Consider the following 27,213-nt stretch of genomic DNA (forward strand, 5'->3'; position numbering starts at 1 on the left):
ATATAATATTCAAGGTACACATAGGGTCATTCAGAATAACTTCACACACACGCTACTTTGCATTTCCAAGTCTAATTCTGTCAGTAAATCTATACCGGTCACCCAGCGCCTAAATACTAGGCCTCAAATTTATATTCAGCTGAATTTGAATACAATACATTGGGCCAAATAATATTTTTGTTGTTGTGGTGAACGATAACAATGAGGAAAACATCTAGTAAGGGACGCGGACGTGGACATGGTCGTGGTGGTGTTAGTGGACCCTCTGGTGCTGGGAGAGGACGTGGCCGTTCTGCCACATCCAGGGGAGTAGCTAGAAATGACTGTTGACTCTGGTGGGGCATCTGAACTGTCCTGGTCAGGTTCTGGACCACTTGTTCTCTGTAGATTTCCGCTGGAACTGAAAATGACAGTAATCAGAAACCAAAAAGACTACATCACATGTCAGGGTTTGTGCTGTGATGTCCATCATTGATTGTGAGGCAAAAACAGGCGCAACTCCAAACATAAAACACTTGCATATCTTTACATGGCCCATGATTATATGTCTGGGCAGCCTCGACTCCCAGTTATTGCTCACAATCCCTGATATAAATCAACGGTTCATATTCCATCACATGTGGTTAGGCCTCATGTACACGGCTGTGTTCCGCGGCCGAGAGCGAACCCTGGAAACCCGGCCGGGATTCCTGCTGACAGCATGAGTGCACAGTGTCATTGGTTGCTATGACGCCGTGTGCTTCATGCAGCCGCTGCTGTACAGTAATACAGTAGTATAGTAGGAGCCGGACTGAGGGCGCAGCTTAAGGGGAGGCGAGCATGACGGGGGGTGGTTTAAGGAGACCCCTCCCTGGTGATAGTTAGGGATTGGTGGATTGGATTTAGTGGAGGGTGAGACAAAGGGGTTAAAAGGGGATGCGAGGCAGGAGAAGGGGGCCATTTTGAGGTGTACTGTAGGGGGACGCCAAGGCTTAAGAGGTCAAGCCTAGGCTTCAGTGGCAGTGGGAGGTCCTTGGAGTCGGTGGGTTTATCAGAGGACGAGGATGGGAGGGCCCCACGGTGGCGGCTGGACTACCATGGTTGCTTGGCGGCTGTGGCTGGATTGTTGGGGTGTGTCAACCGTGGTGCTTCCGAGCTAAGGTGCAACGGCTGGAGGTAAGGTCGGCCACCCCGGCATGGTTTCCAAGGTTTCCGGGCTTCAAGGACCTCCCCCTGGGTTAGGTTAATGTGGGGTTAATTTTATATGTATGTTTGTTTAATAAAAGGCTGCTGTGACCAATTTATTCCATCCAGGTGTCAGTGTTTTTATTTGAAGGGAAGAAGGTTGGAAGGGGGGTAGAGGTGGGATGGTGGGTGGAGGGCAGCCTGAGGTAAAAAGGGGGTCGAGTGGAAATAACCAGTACCCTGTCAAGTGTATTACTGTACAGCAGCGGCTGCATAAAGCGCACGGCGTCATAGCAACCAATGACGCCATGTGCTCATGCTGTCAGCAGGAATCCCAGCACAAATAGGACATCCAAATAAATACTATGTTCAATAATGTCAACACTAATTACCTTCTTGGTTCCAGTACTGGTCTCAAAAAATCAAGTTGCTAGAAAAATATATATTGCTTCCTCTTACAAGGTGAACTCCCACTTCTTCCATCATCTCTAATTTGCCGCAACTCCCGAGTGTAGCAGTCCTTTAAAGATCACCATAAGGTTTGCACTGCCTTCCCTATAGTTTGAGAAAGATGACAATATGAAGAACATGTAGTTTGTCTTGACATAACTATATATAGCACCAGGATGTCATTGATTGGGCCTCTATGGACCACAGTATAAAGTGTCACATAACTTCTCCTTTGGGACATACACTACTATACTGCATGCTGTCATGTGTACTTTATGTGGTCCAGGGTAGATTACTATTTAAGTAGACCCTTGAATTACAAACAATATACATCTCTGCAAACACTGTAATTAGACAATCCATTCTTACAGTCAATCTTACTTTTAACACTTTGTTGGGTGGATGACAGGGATGGCCATTCCGGATAGACTGCAGTAACCACTTCATCCCAAGCTTTATTTCTTTTATTACGATCTGCATAGCTCACATCTCTGCTGTCCCATATACATGGTCTTTCCTGGACAGCAGCAATGACCGTTTTCTCATCTATTTCGGGTCGGGATGCAGCCATTCTGGAAAAGAATGACAATATAGATGTTATATTTATATGAGCTAATGCACTAACAAAAATTAAATTAATACTTTCAGAGACTTTTACAGACAAAACTAACACAATGCATACACTACTCAACTACATACACACATTCAGCACCACTGCATACACTACTCAACTACATACACACATTCAGCAACACTGCATACACTACTCAACTACATACACACATTCAGCACCACTGCATACACTACTGAACTACATACACACATTCAGCAACACTGCATACACTACTCAACTACATACACACATTCAGCACCACTACATACACTACTCAACTACATACACACATTCAGCAACACTACATACACTACTCAACTACATACACACATTCAGCACCACTGCATACACTACTCAACTACATACACACATTCAGCACCACTGAATACACTACTCAACTACATACACACATTCAGCAACACTACATACACTAGTCAACTACATACACACATTCAGCAACACTGCATACACTACTCAACTACATACACACATTCAGCACCACTGCATACACTACTCAACTACATACACACATTCAGCACCACTGAATACACTACTCAACTACATACACACATTCAGCAACACTGCATACACTACTCAACTACATACACACATTCAGCACCACTGCATACACTACTCAACTACATACACACATTCAGCACCACTGCATACACTACTCAACTACATACACACATTCAGCAACACTACATACACTACTCAACTACATACACACATTCAGCACCACTGCATACACTACTCAACTACATACACACATTCAGCACCACTGCATACACTACTCAACTACATACACACATTCAGCACCCCTGCATACACTACTCAACTACATACACACATTCAGCACCACTGAATACACTACTCAACTACATACACACATTCAGCACCACTACATACACTACTCAACTACATACACACATTCAGCAACACTACATACACTACTCAACTACATACACACATTCAGCACCACTGCATACACTACTCAACTACATACACACATTCAGCACCCCTGCATACACTACTCAACTACACAGACAGCCAACTCCCAGATAACTACAAATACAATGGGCATCAATTACAGTCACACAATCAAAGTCATTGTCTGCAAACCTTATTATACATAAACCTATTTATCACAAACATTAGAAATATATTGTTTTAAACCATTTACGACACCGTTAAGTAAGTGTTAATTAAGCTGAAGAAATTGAATCACATTGCAAACACCAGCTCACATTACATTATTGGGGCAAGTATGGGACAAGTAGCAGGAGGAGACAGTAGGTCTGGCCACCCTCATTAGGAAACAAACAGACAGAGACTACTATAGTAAAAAAAAAAAGAAAAAAAAAAAAACATGACAGAGGCCAAAAATTTTGTTAATCCAAACGTATGAAGGGCCAGATTTATGAACTGTATAAGAAATATTATCATATACATAAGCTGGTTCGAGATATAAAGGAAAAATAAAAAAATACATTGAAAGAAACACAATGGGAACTTTATAGGCTGCCAAATATGGATTCCACAGTGTGTCTTTCACTTGTAAAACAGTCGATAGGTGAAAGAAAAATACACATGCTATACCTGGAACTGTAAATGGTTAAAAATATGTCTGACATTACATACATCACTTGTTCATTACATAACTAATTAAATACACTATATATCTACACACAAAGCGTGTTTCTTACACTCTGTATATAAAAAAAGCTTCACAAAACATACCTGGCACACTTGAAGGGTTAATTTCCTCTGCCAAGCACAAATGTGACATAAGCTTCCTCTCCAAATCCAAAATGACATCTGAAGAATGAATATCCCATGTGGCCTTTTTATAAACTTGAGTCTGGTGCCAAAAATCAGACACCCAAACAACGGCTGGTCGCATGTATGTCGCACTGAAGTCGCAGTCGCACGCAATTCCCATTGAAACCTATGGCAGAAATGTCGCATGCGACATGCGCCATACGACAGAAAATCCAACAAAATCTCATTTGTTGCGACTGTCGCAGTCGCAGCATGTCGCTATGCGACACCATAGACTGCCATTATAAAAAATGACGCACGACAAATGTCGTAGTGTAGACCTAGCCTAAAGAGGAGGAGTACATACTGTGGGCCTGGGCTGGGCTGAGTCTGCTGCACATTTACTAAAGTCTTTCACCTAGTGAGAAGCCAGCGCAAACAAAAGAAGAGCAAATGCAGCAGATCTGCTCTTTAGAACTATAAAAACATGATTATTATATAAATGACAGGTAAAAATAATAATGCATAAAGTTAAAGGGGTTATCCAGGAAAAGGTATTTATGACTTATCCTCTGGATAGGCCATCAGTATCAGATCCGTGGGGGTTCAACACCCGGGACCCCTGCAGATCAGCTGTTAGAAGAGTCCTTGAGAGACCTTGAGTGAAATGGCATTTTTGTCATATTCAGAGCCAGAATTCATCAGCATAATTTTTTTTAGTTTAGAGGAAACCATTCTCTGCTGAAAAAATAAGTATGGTGCTTGCCAAATGTTTTTTTAACAATGGGTGGTCAATGGGCGAGATATATGTTGAGCAGTTCTTATCATGGTTATATAAAGGATTTGGTAAAGTGGGGTTCACAGCTGTGAATATGGGCACACTTGCATAGTACACATATTCTGTAATTTCACACATATACAAATTGTAAAGCACATACATAAAGATACTTCTACTGTATATATATATATATATATATATATATACTTGTGACCGCGGCCACGGTCCGTAAAGTGACGGGAAGGGGCCCTAACAGTGGCTGGTGTGTGCCTGAAGCCACGGGACGTGGGCCGGCCTAAAAGAGTGCCAACCCTAGGAAGAGTAAAGAAAAAGGGTGGGAAAAGGGGGGGGGGAGTTTCGCGATGACGAGCGTGGCAAGGAGAGACCAGGCTCGGGGGTTTAAGAAGGGTGCCCTGGCCCCGCCCACAAATACAGGCTGCATGCAGCCTTAACTACTTGTGACCGCGGCCACGGTCCGTGAAGTGACGGGAAGGGGCCCTAACAGTGGCTGGTGTGTGTCTGAAGCCACGGGACGTGGGCCGGCCTAAAAGAGGGCCAAAAAGACACTGAGTAGGGAAAGAAATGTCGTTTAATATACATTACAAAGCCAAGGAACGGAACACTTGACGGGTTTCAGATTGCGGATCCGGAATGTATCGGGAAAAACAGGCAGATCTCCATCTACCCATGTGAAGTATGACGTGCGGAGGTGTCCCGTGTTTGGAAGCTGCCGAAGCCGCTCCGATGTGGAAGGAATGTCCAGTTATTGTTTTGGGGTCCACCCCCAACCCTGCGACCAGAGATCTGATGTGGGAAATGAACTGCAGCGAGGATAGGGGTTTCCCTTGGAATGGAAGCAAAGGAGATTCAGGGTCTGGAGATGGTGTGGAGTTTAAGAGACGTCGGAGCACAAGAACCGGACACCAGGCGTTTTTGGACTCAAAGAAGCGAATCTGTATAGGAGGACCGGTTTGGGACGTCTTGGTGGAAGGGAGGCTTAACACAAGGTGATCCTGGCTCCAGGATAGTTGTTTCCTCTTCAGGAAGGTCGCCCTTTGGGAAGAAACGGAGAACTCTCCTGGGCGTAGGAAGCCGTAGAAGCTCAAATACATTGCGGCCTTGATAACCAGACTAAAGGAAGGGCCAAAAGGGTTTCCATCTAGGGTTGCTGACAGCTGCCTAAAAAGTTCGCCGGGTCCTTACTGCTCTTCTCAATGCCCCTGAGAGTGGCCTTGACGGCTTGAGACGTGAATGCCGAGCGATGTTCTGGATTCTGCAGAACTAAGAAATGTTGCGCCCCGGCGAGGTACAAGCGGATGGTGTTGGGTGCCAGCTTGAGTTTGACATGGCGATGGGCCATGAAAGCCATGATATAGGATATGAAGGCTGTATCCCGTTGGGGATGATCCATGGTAAATTTTAAAAACAGATTCCAACCGGTGCGGTAATTGCGGGCCGTGTTGATGGAGAGGGATCGGTGCATGAGGTCCTTGGCGGTTGCCAGCAGTGACCTTAATCCAACATTAGGTTGCTGAATCCTGGAATCCGTGCCCCGTGTCTGGTCCGCTTCTGGACATACCAGAAAAAACGTGTGAAAGTTGAATCGGGATAGTGCATCGGCCGCCGTGTTACTAACACCTGGAATATAGGAACATGAAAAATGGAAGTTGTTAATCATGGACAGCCAGATCAGTTTGCGCAGAAGGGACATGATTTTGGCAGACTTGGCTCGGCCCTTGGTGATGATATCCACCAAGTCTTGACTGTCTGAAATGAACATGACACTGGAATTGGCCCAGAAGTGACCCCAGACCATGGCAGCTGCCACGATGGGATAAAATTCCAGAAATGAAGAAGAACTGAGGGCCTGAGGGTCAGAACTGACCTGAGGCGGCCATGGACCAGCTAACCAGTGGGAACCGAAGATAGCAGCAAACCCCCGGGAAGCCGCGGCATCGGAAAACACCCTAGCAGAGGATTGGGTCCAGGATGGGACGAACAGGCTAACCCCGTTCCATGCAGAAAGAAAGTTGTCCCACATGCGTAGATCCACCATGGCTGCCCTGTCTAGGTGGACAATGCTGTTGGGTTCTGGGGCTGCAGGGAGGAGCGAGAGCAGACGTGAAATGAAGGCCCTACCCTGGGGCATCACCCTTAAAGCGAAGTTTAACCTACCCAGAATGGACTGTAACTCGACTTTGGTCACCTGGGAAGAGGCGATAGCCCCTGAAACGACTTCTCGGATTTGGGACAACTTGACTTCCGGAAGCCTGGCTTCCATTCTGTCGGAATCCAGGACAATGCCCAGGAAGGTGATGGAGGTGGCCGGACCAGAGGCCTTGCCCTGCGATATTGGAATGCGTAGGGAGGAAAAGAGCTCCAGGAGGGAGTGAAGCCCTGACGGGTGGCATAGTGGTGGTTCTATGAGGAGAAAGTCGTCCAGGTAGTGGATGACCGCTGGGGTGCTGCCGTGTTGGATCAGAATCCAGTGTAGAGCCTGAGCCAGTTGGTCGAACAACCAAGGGCTGCTTTTAGAGCCGAACGTCAACCGGTTGGCAAAATAGAACCTGCTCTCCCATTGTATGCCATAGAATTGCCATAGATGTGGGGCGATTGGAAGTAGCTTGAACGCGTCTGCTATGTCAGTTTTGGACAACCAGGTGCCTTTCCCAGCCCTAAGGATGAGAGCAATGGCCTCGTCAATGGACGCATATCTCATGGCAAACTCTTCAGAAGGAATTAAAGAATTGATGCTGGGGATGACGGAATCATGAGGGGCTGAGAGGTCATAGATCAAGCGTTTTTTATTGGAATCCTTTTTTGACAAAACTCCTATGGAGCTGATCCGCCAACGAGAGAATGGAATCAGGTTGAAAGGGCCCAGGAGGAACCCCTTCTCAACCTCTGAGTTCAGGAGCTCCTGAACAGTGGCAGGATCCGACCTGGCTAACTGAAGATTGTCGCACCCCCAGTTAGAGTGGGGGAGTGCCACCATCCCAGTGTCAAAGCCGAAGCAGAGGCCGGAAATCAAGGAGTCCACAAATCCCGGAACCGGATGTTCCCGTAACAAGAGGGCCAGGAGATCAATGTTACAATCAGCTAGTCATGGTTGCTTGGAAAACCTCTTTGGACACGTGGACCTGGGGTGAGCCCTGAAGCAGATGGTGCAGATATGCAGGGCCCTGCAGCCACTGAAGAGACAAGTCCCAAAGTTAAAGTTATTGCAGACTTGGCTGTTGCCAAGATAGACGATGGGTCTGCCTAACTTGTCAGTGGAGGAGGGGAAGCGGGAGAGCCCGGAGGGGCTTGGGGTGACCCTGTCTGGTTGAGCCGTGGCCGCTTGTGGACTCCACTCTGTCGAATGGAAGATCGACTGACAAGTCGAACAGGAGGGAGCCCGGAGACCGGCGAAATGCCGGCAGAATAACTCCATATCCAGAGTGGCCCAGTTAACGGAGAACTGAAACTGAGTCAGCGCGGCGGCGGCCTTGGCTGAGAAGGAGCGTTGGTAATCAGAGAAGGCCGTACCGCCATACTTGTGCCCAAGATCAGTGACTCTGTATAGATACGTATCCAGCTCCCCCCGGCGAGATGGGTAGGCAGAGCAGATTACGTCTCTATACAGGCTAAAGGCCAAAACGAACTCTGGGACAGAGAGCTTGCGGTTGAGACGGGCATCCTTGGCCCGAAGGACCACCGAGATTTCCCCGCAGTCGAATGTCTTGTTGTCGGCGGCATCATGGGATGCTATCAGAATGGAAGCGAGATTCACATCCTTTCCTGCCAAGATGTCTTTCCTGATGTTCGGCCTTTCTTGCTTTGACGCTGGGTGCCTGATGCCCCTTCTGTTTAATTCCGCGACGAGCCTTGGTACGGTCCATCACCTGAGGGATTCTGGGCCGCCTTGGCCATAGACTGAAGTACCCGGGAGGGACAATGCGTCGTCGACGTCCGATACTTGTGACATGGCACCGAGGACTTGAAGAGATCTTACGCAAGACCTGGAATTAAAGACAAAATATGGCAGCTGGAGAGGTCATGAGGACCATGTTCCGTATTTACTAAGCCTGTGAGTAATCGTAATTGAGAACGTACCTGTGAGAGCGAATTCAATACCCTTGACTTACCGCTTGAGGATTGACGGAAGTGACCCGACTGGCCCTGAGGACTGGAAAAGTTAGGAGCGACATGAGTGAGTTGCGGGGCAGGATCTAAAAACCAATAGTGATGTGGATGGACGAGAGGATGGACGCACCGCTGTGCTGGTTGACAAGGGAAACAGGGTGACGTGGATGAGTAGGAAACAAAGGAACGGAAGGGTATCTAGAGTGCCAGAAGGAGGAGTCATGGGCTGCGGCGAGAAGGAGGCCTGGACGTTCCCGGCCGAGTAGCGAGGAGTGACCTGAACGCTTCAGGTTGGGGATGTGAGTAGAGTTACCTGAACGCTTCAGGCTAAGAAGGACAGGGACGAGACCTGAATGTTTCAGGCAAAGGTAGACAGGGAAGACGCCTGAACGCTTCAGGCTAAGGTGGGCAGGGAAGACCCCTGAACGCTTCAGGCTGAGATGGACAGGGGAGACCCTGAACTCTTCAGGTATAGGTGGACAGGGAAGACGCCTGAACGCTTCAGGCTAAGATGGACAGAGAAGACCCTGAACGCTTCAGGCTAAGATGGACAGAGAAGACACCTGAACGCTTCAGGCTAAGACGGACAGAGAGGAAACCTGAACGCTTCAGGCTAAGATGGACAGAGAAGACCCTGAACGCTTCAGGCTGAGATGGACAGAGAAGACCCTGAACGCTTCAGGCTAAGATGGACAGAGAAGACACCTGAATGCTTCAGGCTAAGATAGACAGAAACATCACCTGAACGCCCTAGGTGAGGTAGTACAGAATGCTGGCGAGTGGAACTGCGGGGTGCAGCACTGAAATACCTACCTGAAAAACCCTCAAGCCTAAAAATTCTCTCGGTTGGCTGGCAGGGACCTTCAGCCTTTTTTTTTTTTTTCCTTTTAAAAAGAACGTAAGAACCCAGCCCAATACCTAAACCTGACAACAGGAGGTCAAAAACACGGTACGGCGGAGACCACGAACGCTACGGGAACCTGAGAAAAGGACACAAATGTAAGGATTTGACTTGAGTGAGACCAGGGGCTGCTGGGTTCGGAGAAATGTGGAGCCCTGCAGCCAGGTATGGGCGCTGGGGACCAGTCGGAGGGTGTGGGGGGTGGAAGCAGCAAGGGCCGGAACCACCCGCGATGGCCAGGATTGACAGAGAGCAGGACTGCGTCGTGGTGCGCGGCTAGCAGGAGCGTAACGGGCCCCAGGGAGCAGAGCCGTGGACGCCTGCGCCAAGGACATGAGAGACCTGTCAACATGCTGGGTGGCACTCGTGAGGTGGGTGGACGCGCAGAACAGGAGGAGAGGACCGGCCGGCGGTCGAGGGAGCGCGGACGCTCGGGGGACCAGAAGGGGGTAAGGAGGATCGCACATGAGGGCGGACGGGTGGAGAGACGAGGGGCGCGCCGGGTGGCGTGCGCCATAGCTTACCTGAGAGGCGCGCTTACCGGAAGTGACATAAGCTGCCGGAAGTTTCGCGATGACGAGCGTGGCGAGGAGAGACCAGGCGCGGGGGTTTAAGAAGGGTGCCCTGGCCCCGCCCACAAATACAGGCTGCATGCAGCCTTAACTACATATATATATTATGGTCGTGGCTACGGATACTGGTGCTAGCGTGGTGAGCCCAGGAACCTAGACATACCATTAAACTAAGTAGGCCTGGATTGTGCCCATAGCCGTGGAACGTGGGTAGCCTATAAGGGGGCATACCCTGAGGAAGCCCATGAAAAGGGGAGGGAGGGTGGGGCACAGAATAATGCCAGCGTCGGATGACCGTGGGAGGGGAGCTTATAAAGCCTACGCCTCTCCCACAATCACAGGCTGCAACAGCCTTGACAATTATGGTCGTGGCTACGGATACTGGTGCTAGCGTGGTGAGCCCAGGAACCTAGACATACCATTAAACTAAGTAGACCTGGATTGTGCCCATAGCCGTGGAACATGGGTAGCCTATAAGGGGCCAAAAAGCAAGGCAAAAGGTAGATTTAGCATTTCATTTAAGGGTACATGGTTTACAATGCCAGTTTGCGAAAAACGTCTGATATTTCCTGATGCGGATTGGGAATGTACCTGGTGAAGCAAGATTACTCCCAACGTCCCATCTTACGGATGATATGACTGGGAACATTGCGCTTGGAGGCTGCGGAAGCCCCCCGATCCGAAACGAGTGACCTGAAATGGTTTTGGGATCGAAACCTAGGCCGGCGACTAGAAGGCGAATGTGGGAAATGATTTGCGCGGTCGTGAGGGGCTTGGATTTGAAGGGCAGCAGCAGGCTGTCTGGGGAGGAATGACCCGAGGAGCTTATTACTTGGTTGAAAACCTGGACTGGGCACCATTTGTTGAAGGACCTGAAATACTTGACTTGGACTGGGGGCCCCGATTGCAACGTTTTGGTGGAAGGTAGTAGCAAGATGAAATGGTCGTGATTCCAAGCTGACTGGCTCTTGGTCAGACCCTTGGATTTTGGGGAGAAACCTGTGAATTCCCCTGGCCGCAAAAACCCATAGAAACCTAAATACATGGCCGCTTTTATGATGGTGCTGGGATGGAGCCCGAAAGGGTTTCTGTCTAGGGAATTGGAAGCTTCCTAACAGATCCCCTGAGACTGGTTGCCTGGTGGGAGTGCATGGCAGGCTGCTTTTTTGAATCCCCCTAGGGACTGCCCTGATGGTGGGGGACGCAAATATGGCCTTACTACCTGGATGTTTGAGAGTGAAGTAGTGTTGCACCCCTGCCATGTACAATCTGATGGAGTTGTGGCCAAGCTTGAGGGGATGGTGACGATAAGCTAGAAAAGCCATCAAATAGGTGGTCCTATCCGTGCTGCTCCTAGGATGTAGACGAGAAATTTTTGGAAGCTGTTCCAACCGGTTGTATAGCTTCTAGTTGTGTAGGCTGATAGTGATTTTTATTTTATTTTATTAATTTTTTATATGAGAGATTTGGCGTATGAAATGGTTAGCGCTAGTCCCCGCGTAGGGTGTTGAACTCTGGAGGGGACAATCCTGCTGGATCCGCCTCTGGCATGACCTGGAAGAACGGTGGAAATGGAAGCGTGACAGCGCATCAGCCGCAGAGTTCTGGACACCCTGGATGTGTCTGCATTTAAATTGAAAATTGTGCTGTAGGGAGAACCAAACTGATTTGCGGACGAAAGGCATGATGTGACGGGATTTGGACCTGCCTTTGGCAATGATGTCCACTACCGACTGATTGTCCGTGATGAATGTCACCGGGGAGTTTGCCCACTGCCTGCTACAATTGGGTAGATTTCTAGGAGGGGGCAGGATCTGAGGTACTCGCTGAGCAAAGGAGCATGAGAGCGATGGCTTCACTGAGAGAGGAGTATTTCATTGAAAACTCCTCAGACGGAACTAGGGAGGTGAGACTGGGAATGTGAGAACCATGAGAAGCTGAGAGGTCATGAATTAATGTTTTTTTTATTATTTTTTTATAGATTTTTTATTTTTTTTGGGGTACATTTTTGGGTGACGATGCCGATAGGGTTGACCCTCCCGTGATCAATAGGAATGCTAGAGAAAGGGTCCGCTTGCACCAAGAAATGGCGGACATGAGGTTGAGGCCTTTCTAAGATGACTGAGGAAGGACTAGGAGACCAGTGTAAAACCCTTTCTTGAAACCCTTGATGAGGAAGTAAACCTGGTGGGGGTTGTGATGGTCACGGAGAAGTGCGGCTAGCAGGTCCACGTTGACCACGCCTAGTGACTTGGTTCTGGCCGATCTGTTTGGGCAAACCGATAGGGGTTGGGCCCTGAAACAAGTGGAGCAGACGTGGAGCGCTCTGCACTGATTGTAATTGCAGGTTGCAAAGTTGTAATTGTTGCATACCTGACTATTTTCTAGGAAAACTATGGGGCGACCCAGCTTGTCCATGCCCGAGGTATGTCTAGGCTGGGACCCCGAGGTGCCTGCCACAGACCTAGGCTGGGACGATGGAAGGCTGGGATTTGGACACCAATCTGAGGCATGCAGAATGCACTGGCATGATGAGCAAGCGGGGACTTAGAGGCCGGCGAAATGTCGGAAAAAACGTCTCCCTGTCCAGGGATACCTAATTGGTGACCCGTTGAACTGGGCTTTGGCCGCCGCAGCTTTGGCCGAGAAGGAGCAATGGTAGTCATAGATGCGTACCCTCCGTACTTGGGCCCCAGATCCGTGACCCTGTATAGGTACAAATCTAGCTCCTAGCGCCTTTCGGGGAAGGCGGAGCAGATTATGTCCCTGAACAGGCTGAAGGCCAGGACGAACTCTGGATAGAAGGTTTCCTGTTCAATCGGGCGTCCCTGGACCTGAGAACTATCGACACATTTTCTCAGACGATGGTCCTATTCTCAACAGTGTCGCGGGAGGCAAGAAGGATGGCGGCCAAATTGACATCCTTGCCCTCCAAGATGTCTCGTTGAGGGTGTCAGTCACGAAATGGGACGGGTCTACCTCGGATAAGGCGGGAACCCTACCTGAGGATGTGGATTGGGACGTGGAAGCGACCGGGAGAGGAGGGACGGGGAGTCTGGGAGGCGGATCTCTGGACTCCGCTGGCGACAGCCTGGTCTGAATGTCTGAAACGGAAGTGGCTAGGGTGTTGATGGTGGCGTGCAGCTGAGTCAATGACAACTGGATTGTTGACATTGACACCTGTTCTTCGGAGTGAGAGGAATCGGACACCAGGATCGATAAAGCTTCGCCTTCCTGGCCGAAGCTGGGTAAAGAATCCCTCTTTTGGTTAACTCAGCTAGATTTTTGGGGATCTCCAGCTCCGAAGTGACCCCACGCTGGCGTGGCTGGATGCCAGGGAATCTGGCAGGGAAGCGGAGTCATCGATTTCAGAACGATGTGACATGTTGGAAAGCTGAACGAGAGAGCAACATTTTGTGTTCTTTTGGGGTTAGCCGAGACGTAGCCCCCCAGATGGACGTTTTCGAGTGACCTGAAAAAGACGTGACGAGGCTTCGTAACCGGATGTATTTAGATAAAGAGAGGATCAGTACCTGAAGATCCCACCTGGTCTAACGAGGCCTTGGGTCCTGAAGGTTCGTGGCGGCGTAGACGAAATCGGGTCTTTGAGTGAGATAAAAGTAAAAGTTTTAGCGGAGGGGCCTAAGGCCAGTGAGCAAGATTGCGAATGAATTAACCTGATGCCTGGGTAGACTGCCATGAAGACAGATGAACATGGATGAGGAACCAAAATGACCTGCCTGACGTGGCAGGTGTGAGACCAAGAGTTACAGGGGTATGACAAAAATGATGAAACCAGGGCGTGTGTGTGAGACGGAGTGGCCTGATGGAGGATGAGGATGGAATACATAGATGGAACGAGAAGAAGAGATGTGGTTTGACACGTGAACAGGAGGGGGACGTGAGAAGACAAGACATGGCCTGAATAACGAAAACAGGCGTGAGACGTACATGACAGACGTGGCCTGAATAATGGAAACAGGCATGAGATGTGGGTGACAGACGTGGCCTGAATAACGAAAACAGGCGTGAGACGTACATGACAGACGTGGCCTGAATAATGGAAACAGGCATGAGATGTGGGTGACAGACGTGGCCTGAATAACGAAAATAGGCGTGAGACGTAAATGACAGACGTGGCCTGAATAACAAAAACAGGCGTGAGACTGTAAATGACAGACGTGGCCTGAATAACGAAAACAGGCGTGAATCGTGAATGATAGACGAGGCCTGAATAATGAAAACAGGCGAAAGACGTAACTGACAGCTGTGGGTTAAATGACGAAAACAGGCGTGATACATGACTGACGAACATGAGACATGGAAGACAGATGAGGGCTGAATGATGTGGACAGGCATGATAATGTAAAGGTTTTTTTTTGTGACGTGAACTGGTGTGGAGCGTAGACAGATGCGGGAGACATAAATGACAGACGAGGCCTGAATAATGAAAACACGCTGGGACGTGAATGACAGGCTCTGGCCTGAATAACGAAAACAGGCGTGAGACGTAAATGACAGACGTGGCCTGAATATCAAAAACAGGCGTGAGATGTAAATGACAGGCGTGACCAGAATATCAAAAAAACAGGCGTGAGACGTAAATGACAGGCGTGGCCTGAATAACGAAAACAGGCGTGAGACGTAAAAGACAGACTTGGCCTGAAAAAGAAAACAGGCTGGGACGCGAGAGGCACAGGAGACGTAACAACGGACGTGAATCGTGGAATGTAAAATTGGCGTGGCAACGTGGACAACCGTGGCTGGATGACACAAATGTAGAGAGACGTGACTGACAAATGAATGTTGTGGTATTGGAACAGGCGTGGACGAGCAGACGTGTCCAGACTACCATACCCAGAGTGCACAGGAGACTGGTGAGAGTAATGCAAACTATACCAACCAACCAAAAAGGGTCAGGTAAATTTCGTAATAAAACGATTGGCGTACAACGGCTCTGTCAGAAGGAGCCGTAAGGTAGTTCTGCAACGGAAAACGGGGCACATTGCGTCGTTAATACAGTGATCGGTTGAATTGAGCCTTTTTGAAATTTTTATTTTATTTTATTTTTTTCATGTGGCGGGTTTATTTATTTATTATTATTTTTTTACAACATGTGACGGGTTTATTTATTTACTTATTTTTTTAAACTTTTTTTTTTATTGCTGTGGAAATGATTGCTCTGTTACTTCCTCCTGCATACCTGCTGGGGAGCATGCGCAGAGAGGCTCCGCCTGGTTTGAGGCAGGTGCCGGAGGAAAGGGGGAGTTCACGAGGAGGAGCCGGACCCGCCCCCAGCCGCCGGGATTATGAGGACGCCGAAAGGTGGTGGAGGGGCCAACCACGAGCCGGGCAGCCCCTGGAGCGAATCGGGCGAGGTAAGAATGGAGGATGGAGAGGGGAGCTGGACTGGGGAAGGACTTGGGATGTTTTCAACGGTGACCGAGCGGTAAAGGCGGGAGGCGCTGGGTGATGGAGGGCGGATAGTAGGCAGGACGCGGAGGCTGGTGCCGGACCACCCTCCCCTTGGTAACAGTGGAGCGGCAGTGGCAACGGGGCTGGGAACGGGGCATGCGGGTGGAACGCCGAGCCTGGCTGGCGGGTGTCGTGGCCGGAGGTAGGCGAAGCTGCTGGAAATGTTGTGAGAACGTGGGGAACATGAATCACGTGAGGCCGGACGGCCTACGGGATCAGGCGCGATGGTGAGGAATGCCCCATCTCTACATAGATCCTCAGCACCCTGTCTCTATTTCTCTCTGTAAACACAGAGGGATGGGACTTCAGTAGAGAGGTCGCCACTCCTAGCAGTGGATCAGCTACCTCCTGAACACTATGAAACAGGAAGGGCAGGGCATACATATATCAAAACCAAAAAACTACCGCAGGGACAAACTTCTACAAAAATATAATAGCTTTATTAGTAATATACAGTAAATGGTAAATAGAAAATTACAGAGGCTCCACTGTCAGCAATTCACGGATAGGTGCTCTCTCCAAATGGCAGCACCTATTGCCAAAATATTGGATACACTATAGAAGATTCAGGGGGTGGAGGGCACTCAAATGACTGGGTATATACATAATCAGTATGAATCAATGCAAGTTTAGTATATAAAGATTATTTATTAATTAAGTAAAAAATATACACCACTGGGTCTTTCAACTGAGAAATGTCGTTGCCACAAGTTAATGTGGTGTTGAGATATGGGTAGTCAATTAGACTATATATGTATACCACTATGTGGTGCAGGTTGCCCACTTATACAGGTAATTAGTCGGTATAGAGGTCTTACTAAAATACATAAATGTGCACAGTATATAAAAAATATATTAAAACCTAGATAAGAAAAAAAAACATAAACTGTTGTTAGCATGGGTATTAGTGTCCTCCTCTTGTATCCTGAGTATAATAATAGCAGCCGTATAGATTATGGAACAGTCTTACTCAGTTAGTTGTGGGTCTCAGGTAGCGGCTGTAAGAGTTCTGAGTTGGCGGTACCTTGGTAGGTGCGCACGTAACTTGATGGCTCAATGGCGTCCCACGTGACCGCAGCTACACAGATACTCTTCCGGTCACGTGGGACGCCATCTCCCATACCACATGGGGCGGGGCAAGAGACGCCAGGAGCCCAGGACGCCGCAGCGGAAAGAGACACTGAGGGAGCATTGAGCCATCAAGTTATGTGCGCACCAATGCTACCCAGGACCGGATCATCGCCCGTACCTACCAAGGTACCGCCAACTCAGAACTCTTACAGCCGCTTCTTGAGACCCACAACTAATGGGGTAAGTCTGTTCCATAATCTTTCCGGCTGCTAATATTATACCCAGGATACAAGAGGAGGCCACTAATATCAATGCTAACAACAGTTTATGTTATTTTATCTAGGTTTTAATATACTGTGCACATTTATGTATTTTAGTAAGACCTCTATACAGACTGATCACCTGTATAAGTGGGCAACCTGCACCACATAGTGGTATACATATATAGTCTAATTGACTACCCATATCTCAACACCACATTAACTTGTGGCAACGACATTACTCAGTTGAAAGACCCAGTGGTGTATATTTTATACTTAATTAATAAATAATCTTTATATACTAAACCTGCATTGATTCATACTGATTATCTATATACCCAGTCATTTGAGTGCCCTCCACCCCCTGAATCTTCTATAGTAATATACAGTGCCTTTCAAAAGTATTCACCCGCCTTGACTTTTTTCGTGTTTTGTTACATTACAGCCTTAAAGGGGTTGGCCACTCTTTAAATATTCTCCACTACAGTGTGGCAGGCAGGGAAAAAAATGAAGTTCCTAATATACTTCATTAAACACACCTGCCTGCTTCTCTTTCAGTTATAAGCCTCTCCCCCTTAGTCCTGCTCTACCTTGCAGCTGAGTTCGTCCATGGCTGCACGCGACATGGCGGAGCTTGAGAGGACGCTCGTCCATGCGCATGTGCAGTCTGCTCCTGTCAGTGGTCGGCTCCCTGCTGCCCGCTCCAACTGTGACAGGAATCAGCTGCTTGTTCCCTCTCTACACACAGCTGATTCCTGTCAGAAGCTGGCTGTGATAAAAACCTTCCGAGTCCCTACTGCAGAAGCTACTTAGTCAATCCCCATCCCCCCCTGCACTATCACCACACAACAGACCGCTAAGCCACACCCACCGGTTCCATTAGGCCATGCCCCTACAACCAACAGGGAAAGCAACACATCTAGCCAGGAACTATGATTTTGTGTGTGTGTATATATATATATATATATATATATATATGTATATGTATTTATAAAAAAATAAGAAATTCCGCAGCACATCCAGGTTGTAAGGAAGTAAAAAAAGGCTTTATTCACCAAGCATGCGACGTTTCAATCCTCTCAATGGGATTTTCCTCAAGCAGTGACATAGTGGGCAGTGCAATGTGCATATTTAAACGCTTTCACATCATTAAACAATCAATAATTCAAATACATCCATTTAAAGAAAATACATTTAAAAATAATGATACAGACAGTATTATCAATATACTGATACATTCACATTATATCCCCGATTTAAATCCAATGATACAGTGTTGATCATTCCCATAACCGATTCGGCATATCATATATACAGTCATGTGAAAAAATTAGGACACCCTTTGAAAGCATGTGGTTTTTTGTAACATTTTTAATAAAAGGTTATTTCATCTCCGTTTCAACAATACAGAGAGATTAAAGTAATCCGACTAAACAAAGAAAACTGAAGAAAAGTCTTTTCAAGATCTTCTGTAAATGTCATTCTACAAAAATGCCTATTCTAACTGAGGAAAAAGATAGGACACCCTTGCCCCTAATAGCGAGTGTTACCTCCTTTGGCTGAAATAACTGCAGTGAGACGGTTCTTGTAGCCATCTACCAGTCTTCGACATCGGTCTGAGGAAATTTTACCCCACTCCTCAATGCAGAACTTTTTCAGCTGTGAGATGTTTGAGGGGTTTCTTGCACGTACAGCCCTTTTCAAGTCACCCCACAGCATCTCAATGGGATTCAAATCTGGACTTTGACTTGGCCATTCCAGGACTCTCCATTTCTTCTTTTTCAGCCAATCTTTGGTTGATTTACTAGTATGTTTTGGGTCATTGTCATGTTGCATGGTCCAGTTCCGCTTCAGCTTTAATTTTCTAACTGATGGTCTCACATGTTCTTCAAGCACCTTCTGATACACAGTAGAATTCATCGTGGATTCTATGATGGTGAGCTGACCAGGTCCTGCTGCAGCAAAGCAGCCCCAAACCATGACACTTCCACCTCCATGCTTCACAGTTGGTATGAGGTTCTTTTCTTGGAATGCTGTGTTTGGTTTACGCCAAACATGTCCTCTGCTGTTGTGTCCAAATAATTCAATTTTGGACTCATCTGTCCAAAGAACATTATTCCAGAAGTCCTGGTCTTTGTCAACTTTATCTCTGGCAAATGTCAGTCTGGCCTCGATGTTTCTCTTGGAAAGCAAAGGTTTCCTCCTTGCACACCTCCCATGCAAGTTAAACTTGTACAGTCTCTTTCTGATTGTAGAGGCATGTACTTCTACATCAACAGTAGCCAGAGCCTGCTGTAGTTCTCGAGATGACACTTTAGGGTTTTTGGAGACCTCTTTTAGCATCTTGCGGTCTGCTCTTGGGGTGAACTTGCTGGGGCGACCAGTCCTGGGCATGTTGGCAGTTGTTTTGAAAGCCCTCCACTTGTAGACTATCTTCCGGACAGTGGAATGGCTGATTTCAAAATCTTTTGAGATCTTTTTAAATCCCTTCCCAGACTCATAGGCTGATACAATCTTTTTTCTGAAGTCCTCTGACAGCTCTTTTGCTCTCACCATGGTGCTCACTCTCACTTCAACAGTCAGGAGCACACCAAACTAAATGTCTGAGGTTTAAATAGGGCAAGCCTCATTCAACATGCAGAGTAACGATCTACTAATTATGTGCACCTGGTGTGATATACCTGTGTGAGATCTGAGCCAATTTAAGAGGGAATACATGTGAGGGTGTCCTATCTTTTTCCTCAGTTAGAATAGGCATTTTTGTAGAATGACATTTACAGAAGATCTTGAAAAGACTTTTCTTCAGTTTTCTTTGTTTAGTTGGATTACTTTAATCTCTCTGTATTGTTGAAACGGAGATGAAATAACCTTTTATTAAAAATGTAAAAAAAAACTACATGCTTTCAAAGGGTGTCCTAATTTTTTCACATGACTGTAACATAAAATATTTTAATTATAACAATTATCAATCCAGGTGCATGTCTTCCATGAAAATTAAATGTGCAGGTGTACCTTCAGAAGGGTGATGAGTCCGCTCACAGAAGTGTGCGATGGGGCCGATGCACATGGGTCCCGGCGTCCCGGGTATGCCACTGCGCATGTCGCAGGACCTTCCTAAGAGTTCCGATCACATGACCATCACAATGTGCTGATAGCTAGAGTGCGCATGTCCAAGGACCTTCAGACATGTGACCGCAGTCCGCACTCACCCCTCCGGTCACGTGATTAGATATATCACATGATAGGGGCTAGATGATGTTACTTAGGTGTATCACGTGATCGGAACTCGATGGTAAGGCAATTCAGAAGTTTAATAATGTTCAGGACACACAATAAATGTAATTGTGTCTCAAAAAATCTACATCTCAGAGATATAGCTATGTCTAAATCATTATTTAAGTCCTAGAAGGTATTAAATGATCAAACAATATAAAATAAAAATAGCAAAATGTACAGACATAGAAATAAGCATGTGGCTGACCCACTACACGTACTGTCACTGGTCCTAGTGGAGTCTCACTGTATATCACATGATAACCATCCACATATGTCGATATCGATGGGTCAGCGATCAATCAGAGGGGTAAGGGTGATTGTATATCGATGGGAGTACCATCACTATACAAAGAGAAATAATATGTGTTATGCGTAAATACCGCCGTTTCTCTTTTAAAATACTGAAATCAGTATATTTCATTACAAGATAGTCCCCTAGTCTAATCGAGGAGTTCAGTACAAGTGGCCCATGTTGTCACCATAGAGCCCCAAGCTGAGATGTCCCGCCTGTCAGATGGATACCATCCCTGGAGATCCAACATGTCAGGTTCGGGATCATCCTCTAGATTACGGGGGCAAGCCTGTACAATTCCATTTATAATGTCACCAGTCCCCGATGAGATCGATGGCTCCAAAGATTAGTTCATATGTTAGATCAGAACATGCGGATAGGACAATCAAGACATCCCAAGTGTCCAATAGCTTTATCGTGTGTGGTCGTATTCATGCATAACGTAAGGTATTTAATGAGTATAATTATTCGTGTGTCCATGAAAAATCTTGTTATACTTAGATTAACAAGATGATAAAAACTCGTGAGAAAATTATGCGATCCATCATAATTCGGTAGATAGACCTCCCTTAGGAGTGAGCGATGGGAGGTCTATCTACCGAATTATGATGGATCGCATAATTTTCTCACGAGTTTTTATCATCTTGTTAATCTAAGTATAACAAGATTTTTCATGGACACACGAATAATTATACTCATTAAATACCTTACGTTATGCATGAATACGACCACACACGATAAAGCTATTGGACACTTGGGATGTCTTGATTGTCCTATCCGCATGTTCTGATCTAACATATGAACTAATCTTTGGAGCCATCGATCTCATCGGGGACTGGTGACATTATAAATGGAATTGTACAGGCTTGCCCCCGTAATCTAGAGGATGATCCCGAACCTGACATGTTGGATCTCCAGGGATGGTATCCATCTGACAGGCGGGACATCTCAGCTTGGGGCTCTATGGTGACAACATGGGCCACTTGTACTGAACTCCTCGATTAGACTAGGGGACTATCTTGTAATGAAATATACTGATTTCAGTATTTTAAAAGAGAAACGGCGGTATTTACGCATAACACATATTATTTCTCTTTGTATAGTGATGGTACTCCCATCGATATACAATCACCCTTACCCCTCTGATTGATCGCTGACCCATCGATATCGACATATGTGGATGGTTATCATGTGATATACAGTGAGACTCCACTAGGACCAGTGACAGTACGTGTAGTGGGTCAGCCACATGCTTATTTCTATGTCTGTACATTTTGCTATTTTTATTTTATATTGTTTGATCATTTAATACCTTCTAGGACTTAAATAATGATTTAGACATAGCTATATCTCTGAGATGTAGATTTTTTGAGACACAATTACATTTATTGTGTGTCCTGAACATTATTAAACTCCTGAATTGCCTTACCATCGAGTTCCGATCACGTGATACACCTAAGTAACATCATCTAGCCCCTATCATGTGATATATCTAATCACGTGACCGGAGGGGTGAGTGCGGACTGCGGTCACATGTCTGAAGGTCCTTGGACATGCGCACTCTAGCTATCAGCACATTGTGATGGTCATGTGATCGGAACTCTTAGGAAGGTCCTGCGACATGCGCAGTGGCATACCCGGGACGCCGGGACCCATGTGCATCGGCCCCATCGCACACTTCTGTGAGCGGACTCATCACCCTTCTGAAGGTACACCTGCACATTTAATTTTCATGGAAGACATGCACCTGGATTGATAATTGTTATAATAAAATATTTTATGTTATATATGATATGCCGAATCGGTTATGGGAATGATCAACACTGTATCATTGGATTTAAATCGGGGATATAATGTGAATGTATCAGTATATTGATAATACTGTCTGTATCATTATTTTTAAATGTATTTTCTTTAAATGGATGTATTTGAATTATTGATTGTTTAATGATGTGAAAGCGTTTAAATATGCACATTGCACTGCCCACTATGTCACTGCTTGAGGAAAATCCCATTGAGAGGATTGAAACGTCGCATGCTTGGTGAATAAAGCCTTTTTTTACTTCCTTACAACCTGGATGTGCTGCGGAATTTCTTATTTTTATTCATTTGGAGGTGGATCGCCTACCCAGCCGCTGGCACTCCGCATACACCCTACAGATAGTGGTGCTGCCCACACTTTCTTTCTATTTATATGTATTTATACACATACACCTTTACCTTGGAGTGCTGCCTGCTTTTTGGATTATATATATATAAACACTCACCTAAAGAATTATTAGGAACACCATACTAATACAGTGTTGGACCCCCTTTTGCCTTCAGAACTGCCTTAATTCTACGTGACATTGATTCAACAAGGTACTGATAGCATTATTTAGAAATGTTGGCCCATATTGATAGGATAGCATCTTGCAGTTGATGGAGATTTGAGGGATGCACATCCAGGGCACGAAGCTCCCGTTCCACCACATCCCAAAGATGCTCTATTGGGTTGAGATCTGGTGACTGTGGGGGCCATTTTTGTACAGTGAACTCATTGTCATGTTCAAGAAACCAATTTGAAATGATTCGAGCTTTGTGACATATATATATTTAAGGCTGCTTGCAGCCTGTAATTGTGGGCGGAGCGCCCTCCTGCATTTAAACCCCCGGCTACAAGCAGGAGGGCGCCCGTTCGTTGCAGTTCCGCCTGTCCGTGACGCCACTTCCGGTTTCGGCAACTTCCGTGACGTCACTTCCGGTTTTCGCGTCCTCGAGGAATCCAGACCGCTGCGCCTCCGATAAGTGGTCCCGGCTGGGCAGCTGAGCCCTATCATCAGGGCATGCACCACCGCGTCTCCCCACGGTCATAGCAGGTCCGGTCGGCGTCTCCTGTGTCCCCCCCCTCCGTCGGGTGCCGGGCTTCACTGACACGGGGGGGGGGGGGTGTTCGGCAGCACTGGGGCCTAGTTGGAGCCGCGGTCCTCAGGTGAGGGACAGGTTCCCTGCAGAGAGGGACTCCATCTGTCCGGTCAGGCGGCGGGATCCCGGTCACCTCCTGTCTTCCTGGGCTTGCGCCGCTCCTGCTAGCCATGCCGGGTCCTCCAACGTGCACCCCTGCTGTCCCGGTCACTCAGGGTCAGCATGGGGGGGGGCAAGCTGTTCCCGGGGAGCTTGGGGTGGCTAGCAGGCGGCGCGGCGTGTCTCAATCCTCTGCTAGCCGGCCCGCTGCGGGCGCCGCTCCTCTGTTCCCCACAGATCAGGGGGTGGGTTCTGCCGGCCTGCGGCGGCCTCACCGGTGCCCAGTGTCCCCAGGGCACTGGGGTCGCAAATCGCGCAGGGTACGTTTTGTGTTTATTCCATGGTTCCTTCAGTACGCTAATTCCTGGAATCAGTCAGGGGCCATACGTCCCGTGAACCGCACAGGCGCTTGTGTTTTTTGTGGTATTCTTGAAGCACGCTGGTGCTCTGGCTTCCCTGAATCGCGCAGGTTTTGTTCCCTGTTTCGCTCAGGTGTCATGTTCTCGGATTCTCAGGTTTCACGGTTCCAAATCGCATGCGTCATGTCTTCCCTGAATCGCTCAGGTTATGTTTTCTCCAAATCGCAGGTGTCATGCCATGTCTTCCCTGAATCGCTCAGGTTATTGTTTTCTCCAAATCGCAGGTGTCATGTTCCCAAGAATCGCAGGTGTCATGTCCCCAAATGTCGCATGTGTCATGTCTTCCCTGAATCGCTCAGGTTATGTTTTTTCCAAATCGCAGGTGTCATGCCATGTCTTCCCTGAATCGCTCAGGTTATTGTTTTCTCCAAATCGCAGGTGTCATGTTCCCAAGAATCGCAGGTGTCATGTCTTCCCTGAATCGCTCAGGTTATGTTTTTTCCAAATCGCAGGTGTCAGGCCATGTCTTCCCTGAATCGCTCAGGTTATGTTTTCTCCAAATCGCAGGTGTCATGTCCCCAAGAGTCGCTTGTGCCATGTCTTCCCTAGGTGGCTCAGGGCTCAGGTTCCCTGAATTACTCCGGCGGCTGCCTCCCCTTAGTCACTTAGGGGTAACGTTCCAGGTCTGGTGTGTTCCCTGAATCGCTCAGGCCTGGTGTGTTCTCTGAATCGCTCAGGCCTGGTGTGTTCCCTGAATCGCTCAGGCCTGGTGTGTTCCCTGAATCGCTCAGGCCTGGTGTGTTCCCTGAATCGCTGAGGCCTGGTGTGTTCCCTGAATCGCTCAGGCCTGGTGTGTTCCCTGAATCGCTCAGGCCTGGTGTGTTCCCTGAATCGCTCAGGCCTGGTGTGTTCCCTGAATCGCTCAGGCCTGGTGTGTTCCCTGAATCGCTCAGGCCTGGTGTGTTCCCTGAATCGCTCAGGCCTGGTGTGTTCCCTGAATCGCTCAGGCCTGGTGTGTTCCCTGAATCGCTCAGGCCTGGTGTGTTCCCTGAATCGCTCAGGCCTGGTGTGTTCCCTGAATCGCTCAGGCCTGGTGTGTTCCCTGAATCGCTCAGGTCTGGTGTGTTCCCTGAATCGCTCAGGTCTGGTGTGTTCCCTGAATCGCTCAGGTCTGGTGTGTTCCCTGAATCGCTCAGGTCTGGTGTGTTCCTGAATCGCTCAGGTCTGGTGTGTTCCCTGAATCGCTCAGGTCTGGTGTGTTCCCTGAATCGCTCAGGTCTGGTGTGTTCCCTGAATCGCTCAGGTCTGGTGTGTTCCCTGAATCGCTCAGGTCTGGTGTGTTCCCTGAATCGCTCAGGTCTGGTGTGTTCCCTGAATCGCTCAGGTCTGGTGTGTTCCCTGAATCGCTCAGGTCTGGTGTGTTCCCTGAATCGCTCAGGTCTGGTGTGTTCCCTAAATCGCTCAGGTCTGGTGTGTTCCCTGAATCGCTCAGGTCTGGTGTGTTCCCTGAATCGCTCAGGTCTGGTGTACCCTGATTCGCTCAGGTGTGGTTTTTCTGGTTCACTCGGGTATCAGGTGCTCCCTGTTTCAAAAAATAAAATAAAAAGTTCAACAGGTTGTCTCCCCCGAGGTGGGTAGTCTGAGTCTCGCGGTTCCCTTCGCGCCATAGGGGCCGGTCATTCATACTCATCGCCGGGTCTCATTCCAACACAACTTATTTCTCCACGTAAACAGAGCCTCAGGCCTCCAGAGCTTCAAGCAAGCTTCTATCGTGTCACCAGGCTCCTCCTTGTGCAGGTAGGTTCAGCCAGAGTTTGCTGTTGCACCTTGTCCCGGCGTCAAGCATGTCTTCTCACAAGCTTCCGTTCATAGGTTTCTGCTCACCTCTGAGAATAGTAGCGTGAGTCATTCGGGTAAGTATCAATTAAAACACATTTCCGTACCAACCCATCCTCTGACGGGTGTCGTCTTGTTTTCCGTAGGGGGGGGGGGAATTTTCATTCATCTGTCGTTGTCATACCTCCTCAGGCAGCGTAAAGATGTCTCAGGCTCCAGAAACAGACGATAGCCTATCTTTACCCGGGACTTCCGTGTCAGGGCGCGCCAGCAACCCCTCTCTGCGAAGCTGGACCATCCCGAAGCTCATTGCAGAGCTCAACAGGAGGGGAATCCGTCATCCCGCTTCCGTGAGGAAGGCGGAGCTGTACCGCCTCCTGATGACAGAACCAGAGGGCCCCAACGACCAGCCCTCTCTGTCATCTATACAGCTGTCCATTCTGCAGTTGCAGGCTACCATTGGCAGCGTGGCAGGTTCAGTGGCAGACATACAGACCAGGATGGGGGAATTGGAGTCCCGGCCTCCAGCAGCACCACCTTCCCCAGCCCCTCCTGCCTTGCCTTCGACGTCTCAGGACGCAGCTCCAGGTACGGTCCATGCCAGCCCCCAGATTGCCCCCTCGCACTTCATCCCCGAGAACCTGAAAAGGGACATTCTGGCAGGGAGGGACGTCAACCTGGCGTCCATTCTCATTGCGTCCCAGGACGTGTCAGAGAACAAAGTGATCAGTTGCGGGGAGGTCTCGGTAGTTCTCAGGGCCAAGGACGCCCGACTGAACCGAAAACTATCGATTCCGGAATTCGTCCTGGCTTTTAGCCTCTATAGGGATACCATATGTGGCGTCCAGCCACAGAGGCGGGAAGAGATGGACTCGTACTTGTACCAGGTCACCGACTTGGGTTACAAGTACGGCGTGACCAACTTCTACGATTACCACCGGTCTTTCTCGGCCAAGGCAGCCGCAGCCCTCGCCCAATTTCAGTTCCGCACGGACTGGGCCAATCTAGATATGGAGCTGTTTTGTCGCCATTTTGCGGGGTTACAGGCTCCAACTTGCGCAGCGTGCCAGTCAATTCAGCACACCGCCGACTGGTGTCCCAACCTCCCCGGCCCGGGAGGGTTCCTTGCCAGGCCTCTCTGGCACCCAGCGGTTCCAGGGCTCCACCGATAAACTGGGTAGGCCCATCACATACCTGGGGCAGAGTCAGGTGTGCAATAATTTCAACGCGGGGGGTTGCAGTTTCAATAGCTGTCGCGCATTGCACATCTGCTCCCT

At 48.1% G+C, this 27,213-nt stretch overlaps 2 long non-coding RNA genes across 2 annotated transcripts in view; one reads left to right on the forward strand and one right to left on the reverse strand.

The window, feature by feature from the left end:
• Positions 1-213: 213 nt before the first annotated feature.
• On the reverse strand, positions 214-16,898 carry LOC122941755. Its single transcript, XR_006390517.1, has 4 exons — positions 16,864-16,898; positions 1,996-2,186; positions 1,557-1,719; positions 214-400 (listed from the first exon to the last, which is right to left on the reverse strand). It is a non-coding gene; the product is annotated as an uncharacterized LOC122941755 (long non-coding RNA).
• A 70-nt stretch (positions 16,899-16,968) lies between these two features.
• The window catches only part of LOC122941754, a 31,754-nt gene continuing 21,509 nt past the window's right edge, over positions 16,969-27,213 (forward strand). Inside the window, exon 1 of the long non-coding RNA XR_006390516.1 lies at positions 16,969-17,150. This is a non-coding gene — a long non-coding RNA (uncharacterized LOC122941754). The remainder of the gene's footprint in view (positions 17,151-27,213) is intronic.

The sequence above is a fragment of the Bufo gargarizans genome, chromosome 6 (genome assembly GCF_014858855.1).
Source record: "Bufo gargarizans isolate SCDJY-AF-19 chromosome 6, ASM1485885v1, whole genome shotgun sequence".
NCBI classification, from domain to species: domain Eukaryota; kingdom Metazoa; phylum Chordata; class Amphibia; order Anura; family Bufonidae; genus Bufo; species Bufo gargarizans.